Source organism: Mastigoproctus giganteus, chromosome 9 (genome assembly GCF_048544385.1).
Source record: "Mastigoproctus giganteus isolate SK-2022 chromosome 9, ASM4854438v1, whole genome shotgun sequence".
Lineage (NCBI taxonomy): Eukaryota > Metazoa > Arthropoda > Arachnida > Uropygi > Thelyphonidae > Mastigoproctus > Mastigoproctus giganteus.
The window spans coordinates 89,153,747-89,168,020 of record NC_143583.1 but is presented as its reverse complement, the minus strand read 5'-3'; the positions used below and the strand labels follow the sequence as shown (position 1 = coordinate 89,168,020).

Sequence of the window (14,274 nt, the reverse complement as noted above, 5' to 3'; positions counted from 1 at the left end):
TTTCATCATGTGTATAACTATTTAGATTGCAGATTAACCCATCATATTTTTTTTTTTTTTTTTATATGAACCCCAAATACAAGAGGTATTAGAACCTATAGTACTTAGTGGAGATTGAGAAGACGAAAGAAGATATTGGTTGACATTGGACTTGAACTTCTGTAGATTGTAATTTTCAGGAAATACGTATGAAGGAAGGTTGTTCCAGAAAACGGTAGTTGAATGAATAAATGAGAAAGATGAAAAGTTGGTTCTGTGGGTTTAAAGTTGGACAGTAAATGGATGTTGACTGGTGGTGCCATGTGTTCGGACTGTTTTGAAAGAGAGAGAGAGCGGGAATTATAGAAGCCAATTCAGAAGAACAGTGCCCATGGAAGTATCTGTGGAAGGCATGCAGCAGAAACAGTGCGTCTATGAGAAAGCGAGTGGAGAGACTCTGTTAGAGATGAATCATTAATTAACCTAACTGCCCTCTTCTGAATGGAATCAAGAAGCCTCAGAGAGGTTTTGGGGGCACCACCCCAGATGTGGGAACAATATTCCATGGCAGGGCGGATTTGCGATTTATACAGAGTGAGCAGCTGTTTGGAAGAAAAGTAATGCTGAGAGTGAAAGAGAAAACCAAGTTTTTTAGGTGCAGAGGAAGCAATATTTGTAATGTGCTTGTGCCAAGAGAGATTAGAAGTCGGGGTAATCCCCAAAAGAGATATATCATTTTGCCTAGAAATCGGAGTGTCACTAAAGATAAGCATAGGAGCAGAAGAATCCTTTTTGCGAGATATAAGAGAAGACTGAGTTTTAGGAGGGTTGAAATCAGCTATACCCACTGGAGAATTACCCGAAGATCGGCATTTAAGGAATTGGTAGCAGATTTTCGAGAGGTTGAATCTGATTGAGCAGGACAAGGTTTCTCAAAATGGAAAGTGGAATGCAACGTGCTATCATCGACAAAACTATGGATAGGATTTCCAGTCAATGGAGGAAGGTCATTAATATACAAGAGGAAAAGAGTGGGGGAAAGAACTGAACCTTGGCGGACACCGGCATTAGTGAAGAAGTTAGAAGACAGAGAGCCATCTACCATCACTCTCAGTGAGCGATCAGAGAGAAAACTGGATAACCAATTACTAAAAACAGTTGGCAAACCATAAGATGGAAGCTTGTTTAGAAGACCTTTATGCCAAACACGATCAAAAGCCTTTGAGATGTCAAGAGCAACTACTTGTGTTTCACAGAACCTTTCCATTGAATTAGTCCATAAATGGGTAACATAAGCCAGAATATCACCAGTGGATCGACACTGATGGAATCCATACTGGCGATCGTTGATCAGATGGAAGGTTTCTAGGTAGTTTAAGAGTTGGCGGTTAATTGATTTCTCCATTACTTTAGAAAGAGTAGAAGTAATTGCAATGGGTCGATAATTGGATGGGAGGGATTTGTCACCCTTTTTAGGAACTGGCTGGATATGAGCAAATTTCCAAGCAGGAGGAAAAACATCTTTGGAATAAGAAAGTGAAAAAAGGTGGCAAAGAATAGGAGTAAGTTCAGGAGCACAGGTTTTGAGAACAAGTGGAGAAATACCATCTGAATCTGGAGCTTTCTTAGCATCAAGATTCATCCAAATCCTTCTGATATCCTTTTGACAGAAGGCCACAGGCGGCATTGAATGGAGCGTGTTGGGAATGGTGGGAGGTGTTTTACCAAGATCATTAATACGAGCTGGAAGAAAAATGGGATGCTAGCAGGTCAGCTTTACCCTTGGCTGAAGTGACAACAGAACCATCTGGTTTGGACAGAGGTGGGAGCAGAGATGGGCAAAAGTTGCGGCCAATAGATTTGGCAAGACACCAGAATGCTCGGCTACCATTAGTGCAAGAAGCAAGTTTTCTACTGTTATCCTGTTCAAACTCTACTTTGGACTGATTAATAACTGCTTTACAATTGTTGCGAGCTTTGGTATAAGCAGAAAATGAAACTGAAGAATTAGAAACAAGCCAATTACGATATGCAACAGTCTTCTCTTGAACAGCCTTAGCACATTTATTGGAAAACCAAGGTTTAGATAAAGGACGAGATTTTAAAGTGGATTGTAGGATAAAGGATTCCATTCCTGCAAGAATAATTTCACTGACCCGATCTGAGCAAACGTTAACATCAGAAGTTTTTAAACAGTAATCCAACCAAGGAAAAGAAGAAAAGAAGTCTCGCGGTCATCCCATTTTGCATTCTCATAATGGCAAACAACACGAGGTTGGGAATAGCCATGAGATAAAGGTTCCATTAAAGAAGGGACAATCACCAAATTGTGATCGGAAGTGCCTAAAGGACCTCTCACATCGACCGTGTATTTACAAGGGTTGTTTGTGAGAAAAAGATCAAGCGTATTGGCTGTATGATTAGGATTGTCCGGTATTCTTGTAGGTAAATGAACAATCTGTGCTAGGTCATTAGTAATTGCAAAAGCCTCAGCATCTCGACCTGCGGGGTCGGTGTGACTAGAAAATGGAAGCCAGCTGGAGTTGTGAACATTAAAATCACCAAGGAAAATTACCTCACTGTTAGGAAAGTTGGACTGGAGAGAAAGTCAAGTTGCAAAGAGAGGAAGTCAAAGAGCTCCAAGTGATTAGTGGAGTTGGGAGAACGGTAGAGACAACAGATGAATTTGACACAATGAGGTAGAGAGATTTTGAGCCAGAGAAGACCAAAGAGAGGAGATTCCAAATTGCCAAGTCTCTGACAGGGAATATCAGAACGGACATATGCACAAGTACCATCTTTGAGGCGAAAGCAATCATACAGCGAATAATTTGGGCATCTGTGATGAGCAGTAGTTGAATCAACCGATAACTGAGATTCTCTCAGAAAAAGTACATGGGGTTTGGCTGACTGCAAGTGGAAATGGACATCGTTGAGATTAGAATTGAGACCACGTATATTTGTGAAATGAATTAGGAAGTTCTGATCTGACAAAATTATGGAGAGATCATGATCTGCCCCTGAAGATGAAACTGAGAATCATTGATTCGTTAATTTTTCCAGTTGCCACTTATAGATGCGAAGGATGGAATCTGAAAAGAGTTGACAGGAAGAAAATCGAGGAATTTGAAATGTGGTGTTACGGGAGAATACTGTGTATTTCTTACTTGGATCGAAAAACAAATGAGTGGGTATTGAATAAAATTGGCAGGCCTAAAATTCTTCTTTATGGTATCAACAAAGAAAACTCATATTTTTTGGTCATACAGTAAGAAGGGGAAACTTTCTGTTGAAGAATATAATGGAAGGGAAAACAGAGGGGAAGAGGTGCAGAAGAAGACTTGCAACTAGGTGGAAGGATGGGATCAGTGAACTTATGAGCATGACACTTTGCAATGCTTCTCGTATACAACACGATTGATGCAGTTGGAGAAATTTGTTCGTGGACAGAACAGCTGCTCAGGGAGCTATGTGACTGGAAGAAGTCCATGGGTACATCTCCTGAGGGCAAGGAAACTCTCATAATTATGACTAAGGGTTTGCTTACTTCCTTTGCTGCCTCCTTTAATATAACTGGATAGATCCCATGCATCCCAGGTGCCTTTCTTTTGTTTATCTTCAACAATTGTTATCGTAACAGGGAAGAAAAATGCATGGGATGCATATAAATTATCAAGCGACTCGGAAGCCTAGGGCAGATATAAGCTAGTCTGTAATTAGGTCGCGAAGGAGGTTAGGCAGGTAAAGGCAGATTACGAGAAATCCTTGGCAAAAGATGCTAAGAAAAACAGCAACGATTTCTTTACTTATACAAACTCTAAAAGGAATGGGATGAATCTGATTGGTCCACTTGACATCAATGGTTCGACTGTTGATGTTCCTGCTGAGATAGCAAACAAACTGAGTGAGTATTTTGCATCTACATTCACACATGAGGAATTATTAAGGTTTGAAAATGGCAGAAGGTTCTCAAATTGTAGCAGGATACTTAAAGGATACCAGTTATATTAAAGGAGGCGGCAAAGCAACTAAGCAAACCCTTAGCCATAATTATGAGAGCATCCTTGGACTCAGGGGAGCTTCCCGCGGACTGGAGATGTGCAAATGCATCCCCAATTCACAATGGGGGATCGAAGGGTGATACGAGTAATTACAGACCAGTTAGTTTAACTTCTGTTCCTGGTAAAATAATGGAGTCACTGGTTAAAGATGCATTGCTGGATCATCTAGACAAGACTGCAGCAATAATTCAGACACAGCATGGTTTTGTTATGGGAAAGTCTTGTCTGACAAATTTGATAGGATATTATGATGTGGTTACAAAGGAACTGGATGCAAAAAATAATTTTGATATCATATATTTGAATTTCAGGAAAGCTTTTGACACTGTTGTGCATGGAAGACTATAGTGCACATTGGAGCAGAATGGTATTAAGGGTAAGTTGCTACAATGGATAAAAGGATGGTTAAGTGGGAGAAGACAGAGGGTGGTAATCAATGGGTGCTTCTCTTCGTGGACTAATGTTATTAGTGGAGTCCCACAGGGTTCGGTGTTGGGTCCACTGCTGTTTTGTATATTTATCAATGATATTGATGATGGTATATGAGGCTTAATGTCGAAGTTTGCAGATGATACAAAGGTTGGCAAGGTTGTTAATGACAGTAATGGCAGTGTGCTGCTGCAACAGGATCTAGATAATTTGGGCAGATGGGCTAAGGAGTGGCAACTGAAGTTTAACCTTGACAAATGAAAAGTACTGAATATGGATAGAAGTAACCCAAGAGAAATGTACCAACTATGTGGTACTACACTTAAGGTGGTAGAAAAGGAAAAAGACCTGGAGTAATTGTGCAGGCAGATATGAAGTTTTCTGAGCAATGCAGACAGGCTGCCAGGGCAAGTCATGGAGTTTTGTCAATGATATATAGGAATGTTGCTAGCAGGGAAAAGGAGGTGATTATCCCTCTGTATAAGGCAATGGTCAGGCCACGCCTTGAGTACTGCGTACAGGTCTGGAGGCCTCATTTTAGGAAGGATGTAGATTTACTTGAACGTGTACAGAGAAGGACGGTAAGATTGGTGAGAGGAATGAAGGGATCCTCTTACCAAGAGAGGCTTAAGTTCTGCAAATTGCAGTGGGTGGAGACTAGGCACCTGTGCGGTGATCTGATTGAGGTGTATAAGGCCTTTAATGGGTTGAGCACACTGAATTCTGATGGGATCCTTCCACTTGTTCAGATTACGAACCTAAGGGGACATAAATTCAAATTAAGAAAGGACAGATGTAGAATAGATGTTTTGCCTTTAGCCAGCGGTTGGTTAATTGCTGGAACAAACTTCCATCTGTCGTTGTGGAAGTTGATAGGTTGAAAAAATTTAAGGAGGAACTGGACAGGCATTTCGAGGGAATGGTGTGATATATATATTTTTTTTTTTTTTTTTTTGGCTGATGCTGCATCAGCTCATACACTTGCTTTCTTGCATCAAATGCCACTATTACTACTAATTTCTCCTCCAGTTTGCTCCTAGTTATTACAAAATCATCTAGCTCACCGCCAGAGTTTAATTCACCTCTGGCATTCCGCTCGCCGAATAACTCCTCATGTGTTAATGTATATGCAAAATACTCCTTTAGTTGGTTAGCTACTTGAGCAGGATCATCAACAGTTGAACATTGATATCCAGTGGAACAATCTGATTCATCCCCTTCCTTCTAGAGTTTAAAGAACTCTTTGCTATTTTTCTTTGCATCTTTTGCCAAAGATTTCTCATAATCTGCCTTTGCCTGCCTAACCTCCTTTGAGGCTCGATTACAGAACAGCTTATATCTATCATAGGCTTCCATGTCACCCATTAATTTATATGTATCCCATTCATTTTTCTTTTCTGTCACATGTCTCATTAGTTCATTTGACATCCATTTAGGCCTAAACCTTGAACAATATTTCTTAGTTGGTATGAAAAGCCTAGTAGCTTCCAAGATTAATTCTTTGAATGCTTCCCATTTTGAATTTGCTGTTGGTAACATCATCAGTTAATCCCACTGTATAGAATTTAAATACTGACTCAGACCTCCGTGGTCACCTTTACAAAAGCAAAAACTATTTTCTTTAGCCCTGATGGTAAATCCCTCTTCAGAACACTGTGATCACTGCCACCTAGTGGTTCCTTTATCTGCAGATTCTAAATGCATGAAGAATCACTACTGATAATCAGATCAAGAGTATTGCTCCCTCTAGTTGCCTCCTGAACATGCTGCTATAGAAAACAATCAATCCAATCAATCCACAAAAGCCTTACTAGTGTATGAGTGACCAACCCACAAATTCCAGTCAATATATGGGAAATTAAAATCCCCATTATAAGACTCTGTGATTTACTGGCCCACTCTGTTTCCCTGTTCAGTTGTTTATTATACTCATCAGAGTCATTAGGCCTAGAACACACTCCTTCTCTCAATTTTGATTTCCCAGTGCTTATGTCACACAAAACTGACTCGACACTACACTGTCCAGCCATGTTGACTGACTGTACTTCCTTGCATTTTGTGTGTTTCTTAACTAATAGCATAACCCCTCCTCCCTTCCTATTCCGTCTGTCCTTTCTGTACACATTGTACTCCCCAAATTCCATTTTTGCATTCCTTATATCTGTGTGACACCATGTCTCTGATATTCCACCAGTATCTGTCTTTGATGTTTTGACCAACAGCTCCTGTTCCTATTGTTCCTATACATGCACCCATTCCTATTCTTAGCTACCCTAACACAACCCATGTGTTTACTTGTACTGCAATGTTTCCCAGCAGTCTCTGAAATCCCCTGCATCTTGTATTCCAGGCTGCCGCTCATTCCAATAAAAGCAGTGAAAGAATCACTTTCACCTCTGCCAGCGGCTACTGTTAATCTCTTAGTCCGTGTATCACCCCCAATCTAGCAGTTTTCTGACACACCTAACACTGCCTCAATAGCTTCAGCAAATATTCTTGCACTCTTTCTATTTAAGTGTATCCCTGTAGAAGCAGTCTCTCCTGTTAACAAGCTCAGACCAGGCTGAGAAAAATTATACCCCTTGAGCCTTGCACAATCTCTCCAGGGCTCAATTGATTGACAAGGCTCTCATTATATACACCCTTCTATCGTTTTTGGGCAGAATTGTAGACACTTTCAAATTCATCGCTAACTCAGCTTTTTTTCAACATTGACCTGTACTTGTTAAGTAATTCTGCCGGTCTCCTACTCTTAATATCATTAGTGCCAATATGTACAACAATATCATCTTTTCTGCCCTTAAACGGTTATATCTGCTCTACAACGTCATCAACCTTTGCCTCTGGCAGACATACCTTGGTCCTGTTCCACCTATCCTTTTTGCAGAAGATTTTCCCTGACAATAGTGCCACCGACAACTACTAGTTCCTGTGGGACTAGTGCATTCTGCCTTGGGGGTTGCTGCTGTGTTGCATGATGTTCAAGTGCAAGCTCTGGCATTGATGTGGGCAGCTGAGAGCTTGATGGGCCCCTCAGTTTATATTCTTCGATGGCATCCACCCTGTCCTTCAAGCTCTCATATAGGCTCATAACAATGCTGACTTGTTGTCTGATTTCCTCGCACTCCTTACATCATGCACACACAAAGACATTCCTCTTGGCAATATCATGTCCTGGCCCTGATGCTCCACAAACATCAAACATGCAGTACATTTTAAAAGGCTGTGATTCAGAGGACAACTGTCCCCTTCAGTTCTTCCCTGTGCCACAGCACTCCCAATTTGCTTTGCTGCTCTGGTCTGAGTCATGATTTCGCTTCAATTTCAAATAAAATTTTAATACAAAATTATAACTCTAAACTTATATCCCAGTGTAGTTATAACACACATATATATATATATATATCCAATATTTTAAATTAAATAAAATAAAACATAAGCCAGTAGTATGGCAAAAACTAGTAGTATGGCAAAAACTGTAGAGCGAAAATTAACATAAAAATAACCCAAATAAACAAACGAACGAAAAGAAAGAATAGATATAAATAGTAGCCCAGAAACCCTTATATAACTTCGAACTTTAAATCCAATTAACAAAAACTTTACAAAATTTAGGATAATGCCAATTAAATATTAATTTAGCGGTACCCCCCCCCCCCCCGAGAGGTACCAGTTCCGAAAGACCTGAAATATCACCAAAAGAGGGTTAAAGGAACTAACAAACGATAACAAAATCAAAATAAATTAAAATAAAATAGACTGACCATCATGCCCCATATCGACAGAGGACCACGAGGCCAATAATGGTCATGGAATCGCTGCATTTCAAGCGCTATACAAATTGTCGCCGTGGTGAAAAGATTGAAATACCAATTCACCCTCCCTCCTCCGATCGATCCACCAATGCAGAGGATTTGCACGGCGGTGGTTGCTTAGAGGCAGCGAAAAATAATAGAACAGACAGCACTCTAGAGCAGAGCCACACCACTGACATACTGTAAGCTGAATCAGCTTATATAGAAGAAAAAAAGGAAAATAGATGGCGGCACAGGTGTTGCTAAATTAGCATATCGACCCATTACTATTGAATTATATTAAATGTTGACCAAAGTTAAATTATAAAAAAAGAATAATTAATTTATAATAAAATGAATAATTAAGCATTCATTAGAGGCAGCAACTTGCAATTCCTCCATATGAAGCTGAAATATATACTATCATTGAATTATATTAAATATTAACATAAGTTAAATTATAATAAAGTAAATAAATAAATAAATAATTAAGCATTCATTAGAGGCAGCGACATGCAATTCCTCCATATGAAGCTGAAATACATCCAATATTTTAAATTAAATAAAATAAAACATAAGCCAGTAGTATGGCAAAAACTGTAGAGCGAAAAGAAAGAATGGATATAAATAGTAGCCCAGAAACCCTTATATAATTTCGAACTTTAAATCCAATTAACAAAAACTATACAAAATTTAGGATAATGCCAATTACATATTAATTATGAATGCTTAATTATTTATTCATTTTATTATAAATTAATTATTCATTTTATTATAAATTAATTATTCATTTTATTATAATTTAACTTTGGTCAACATTTAATATAATTCAATAGTAATGGGTCGATATGCTAATTTAGCAACACCTGTGCCACGATCTATTTTCCTTTTTTTCTTCTATATAAGCTGATTCAGCTTACAGTATGTCAGTGGTGTGGCTCTGCTCTAGAGTGCTGTCTGTTCTATTATTTTTCGCTGCCTCTAAGCAACCACCGCCGTGCAAATCCTCTGCATTGGTGGATCGATCGGAGGAGGGAGGGTGAATTGGTATTTCAATTTTTTTCACCACGGCGACGATTTGTATAGCGCTTGAAATGCAGCGATTCCATGACCATTATTGGCCTCGTGGTCCTCTGTCAATATGGAGCATGATGGTCAGTCTATTTTATTTTAATTTATTTTGATTTTGTTATCGTTTGTTAGTTCCTTTAACCCTCTTTTGGTGATATTTCAGGTCTTTCGGAACTGGTACCTCCTGGGGGGGGGGGTACCGCTAAATTAATATGTAATTGGCATTATCCTAAATTTTGTATAGTTTTTGTTAATTGGATTTAAAGTTCGAAATTATATAAGGGTTTCTGGGCTACTATTTATATCTATTCTTTCTTTTCATTCGTTTGTTTATTTGGGTTATTTTTATGTTAATTTTCGCTCTACAGTTTTTGCCATACTACTGGCTTATGTTTTATTTTATTTAATTTAAAATATTGGATGTATTTCAGCTTCATATGGAGGAATGGAATTGCATGTCGCTGCCTCTAATGAATGCTTAATTATTTATTTATTTATTTATTTACTTTATTATAATTTAACTTATGTTAATATTTAATATAATTCAATGATAGTATGTGTGTATATATATATATATATATATATATATATATATATATTTTTTTTTTTTTTTTTTCTCAGTATCGAGTATTATCTCCGAGTTTCGTTATATAACTTCTGTATCTCCTATCAAGTTATATGTATTAATTAATAATGTTACATTTGTAAAATCTAAGTTATTATATGTATTTAGTTAAAAAAAAAAAAAAAAAGTACAATTTAATTGACAATGAAGTTTAACAAGATTAATAAATTTTACTGATTAATTGATAATTCTATACCATACTATGCCAACAGATTTCTAATATCGTGCTATGTGTTTTGCAATCTTGTTTTACCTTAAACCTTGTGCTATCTAGTTCAGGATATATGTTGTATCGTATAACAATGGCGGCAATTTATGAACGGTAAATCTGCGGACACTAAGTATTAATTAACTATCAAAATCGTGTTATCTAAATTCAAAATAAGCCAAGGAGCTTGACCAGGTCTATAAGCTACTTATAGAAAATAATTTAATATAACAATTAAACACGTGGATTGGATACCCTTATCGATACTGAGTGATAACCTACAAAATCTCTATCGAAGTGAAAATTAAACTAAGTATCATAACTAGGAATATAAAGCTACTTCTAGAAAATAAATTAATATGCCAATTTATGTCAATAAAATAGCAAAAATTTAAGAAAACTCTATTAGCCAGAGCCATAAAAACTTCGTCTGAACAAGGCCACTCTTGTTCTCAGATCAAACATGCAGTATAGCATGTTTGAATTTTTACGTAACACCACATTTGATACAGAGTGAGTGATAATTTAAGAATATTAGCCATGTACAATGATAATATTTGATAAATAACAGTGACCTAATTTAATTACTTGTTTTATTTATAATGTGTGTCTATTTTAACTTATGATCGTTAAAAAAAAAAAAAAGTGAGTAGTTGAAATTGCAGATACTAAGAAATATCTAAGAAGTTTCTTAAATTCTGAAAATATCGCTGTGTTGGCCAGAATACTATAAACAAAGTGAATGTATAAACATTGTGTTATGGAAAATAAAATAAAAAGACTTCAGTAAGTAAGAATGCTTTCCACCAGAAATTCCAATGGAATCCTAAATCTTATCTAATTTGGTTAATTTCTATGATGCTGTCATAAATTAATTACTCTTATGATGTGTGATTGTTTCTTGTATTTGTTTGCAAGAAACAACTTCGATATTTTAACTAGATAAGTGGAATGTGCTGAGATCACAAGGAAGATCCTTAATTAGATCAGGGGCTAGTGAAAAGCAGAAGAGTGATGGTATTTGTGGACTATAGCAAGAAGAAAAATCGAGAGGTGGCTCAAGGTCATTCACATGACTTCTCACTCTGCATTAACATTATGGAGGAAAAGTCATATTGAATGACCTTGTGCTGCCAGTTTCCTCTCTCCTGTAGTACAGAAAGTGAAGTTCTTAAGGGATTGATGCTTGGATCCTTTTGTTGTTTTTAATCTTTGTTAATTAAATTGATGGGAATACAGGGGAAACATACAGTTTGCTGATGATTTGGAACTGATACAAATAATTCTTGAATCATTAAGAAAATAATTCAAGTCATAATACAGTGAAACATGAAATTTACCATGCAATGTAAATAGGCAGCAGTAAGGCACATTCTCTATCAACAACTTATTAGACTTTTGCAAGTAAGGCAAAGAATGTATTACTTGATATGAGACAATGATGATACTCTACTTTGAATATTATATTCAGGTCTCAAGAACACACACACACACACACACACACACACACTTGAGGGACCATCAGATTGGTCAAAAGAACTAATTGTCTTTATGAAGAATTAGCATTAGTAGTGATAAAAAAAATTATGCAAGATTGCAAGCTAACACTCAAGTTTGCTTTCTTTGATTAGCCAAAAGTCCCATTTCACCTATTAATTTGCTCTAATAGTTTGTCTAGTGCTTTATCAACTTCTATAACAACAGATGGAATTTTCTTCCAGCAATCAACCACCCGCTAGCCAAAGGCAAACTTCCACACTTCTATTCTGCAACTGCCCTTCCTCAATTTGAATTTGAGTTCCCTCATGTGTGTAGTCTCAACAAGAGGAAGAAGGTCATTAACACTGAGGTTGCTCAATTCATTCAAAGCCTTAAACATACCAATCAGATCACCTCGCAGGTGCCTAATCTCCAGATGCTGCAGTTTGCAGAACTGAAGCTCTTTCTTGGTAAGAGCACCCCTTGGGAAATCGAGGCACCAGCTCGTTGAGCACCCACAACCTGCCCTTTATCAAAGTCCAATAAATCCTTCCTTTTACCTATTGCACTCAGAATTTTACTACCCACTGAACCACTCACTGAGACCTTTATTTATGCTACGTAGGTTGACTAACTCCACACTCCCGTACCTCACATGGTCAGTGGGTCGCATTCAGTTTTCATAGAGGTGGTCATAATTCAGTGATCACTCGGTGTATAAGTCTAAGACCGTGAAGAAAAAATTAACTACTGCAAACAGAAATCTTGATGTGATTAATGTAGCTTTGCCACTCATTGCCATTTGGAAAATGTCAGAAACTTATTTCCTATCATGGAACAGAAATTCTATGAAGGGTTTTTTCACCCAAGGATATAGCTGATCTCAGATGAATATGCAGGGATTTTTCTTATGGAAACTTGTAATTTTCCTCTTCTGCATGTGTTAAGTGACCTAGAATGCATGCAGTATAGAATCAAAAATACTGTATATTGATGCTGTGTACTTAAGTTGCTCGGAAGTTACCTTTCGTAACCCAACAAATGCAGACCAACATGAAGTAAGTCTGATCAACAATAAATGTTCTTAGATTGGTAGTAATATTTTTTTATGCTGAATGAGCATAGCAAATCCCTTAAAAAAATGCTTCAGTGCAGTAAATACAAAAGTTTACTTAAATTGATAACTGTCTTGCTCATTTAAAAAATGTACTATACTGCACATAGTATTTTTATAGCTGTGATAGATTAAAACATAAAATAAATTCATAATGACAAATATAAATTCAGTTATAAACATCCTAAATTGGTCTGTTTTTTATTTATTTAATAGAAGTAACGTGTTTGCGTGGTGATGGAAAAGAAGTTGAGCCATTTAACTGCTTAAGTGACTCTTTTAATATGCAAGATATAAAAAATCTATATCAGATTCCAGTTGCTGCTCGACTATGTTATATTTCATGCAATTCTTCATGCCACTACTCTCATTGGTCGGAATGGAGTGCTTGTGATAATTGCTCAACTATGCGAGTCCGGACACGAGATCTTATTGGTAAGAATGCTCTTTTGGTTTCCTACTTTGTATAGGCATCCTTATTTTTGGGAAGGGAATCTGTTTTCTTATTCTTATAGTGCAGGATTTTTTTATTTATTTATTTATTTTTTTTCTTTTCCACTAATAGCACTCTAATGCTATTAGTAAAATTGTAAGATTCTGTTTGTATCTATTATTTGCAAATGTACAAATGCAGAGTCTTTCCAAAAAATGTCCTGAATTAAATTAAATATATTTACCAAAAATATATGGTGCAGATGCGTGTGCACAGTAATCTTGGTAGATGTAAAGTCACATGAAAACATTTTCACTATGTGTACCATAAGTATCCAATACATTCCATAGTCTTTGTTTGAAATTTCTCGACACACAATTTGTTCACTGATGCTGTTCACAGCTTTTTATTAAAGCAGCTGGTTCTGTTCAATGCACGTAGTGAAATAGTTTGAGAAAATAGTGCAATACTGCCTTATTTTTTCTGACATGACCATCTGGGAACACTTTTGTGTTTCCAGAGTCAAGTTAAGTAACCAATATTGTTTTTAACACAATAGGTTAGTGCATTAGCATCATATTTGTACATAAATGAATCACCAAAATGGCAAAAATGGCACCGTTTTATCATATCTCATATTGTTAATACTTTCATGAGTTGCCTGATATTGCACTACCTCGAATAAGCAGCACTTTACCAGTGGAGAAGACCATTGTTACTAAGTAACAATAGCCATTTTCACCATTACGGTGATTCACTTGCATACAAATATGATGCTATGCCGCCAACCTGTTACATTAAGTGAATTTTCCATCATTTGAGGCTTTTTCCCTTAAAATCTTTTCAGTCTATATTGTTTTTAATCAAATACTATCACCCAGTAGGTAAATCTGTTATTCATTAAAAACTCTATAATTCACACAATACAATATAAAATATGTAATAATGAGTGAAAAACAAATTATTTAATTATATTTTGCCATCTTCTAAAAATAATCAGAATTACTTAATTCTTTAGAATGTTTGGAAATGTCTCAAAATTTAATATGTAGAGCACTGCATTGTGAATGGAATTGTTCCA

At 36.7% G+C, this 14,274-nt stretch overlaps 1 protein-coding gene across 1 annotated transcript in view; it reads left to right on the top strand.

Moving 5' to 3' along the window:
- The window catches only part of LOC150080530 (thrombospondin type-1 domain-containing protein 7A-like), a 1,074,234-nt gene that overhangs the window by 429,480 nt on the left and 630,480 nt on the right, over nucleotides 1-14,274 (top strand). The gene's annotated exons all lie outside the window — the stretch shown is intronic.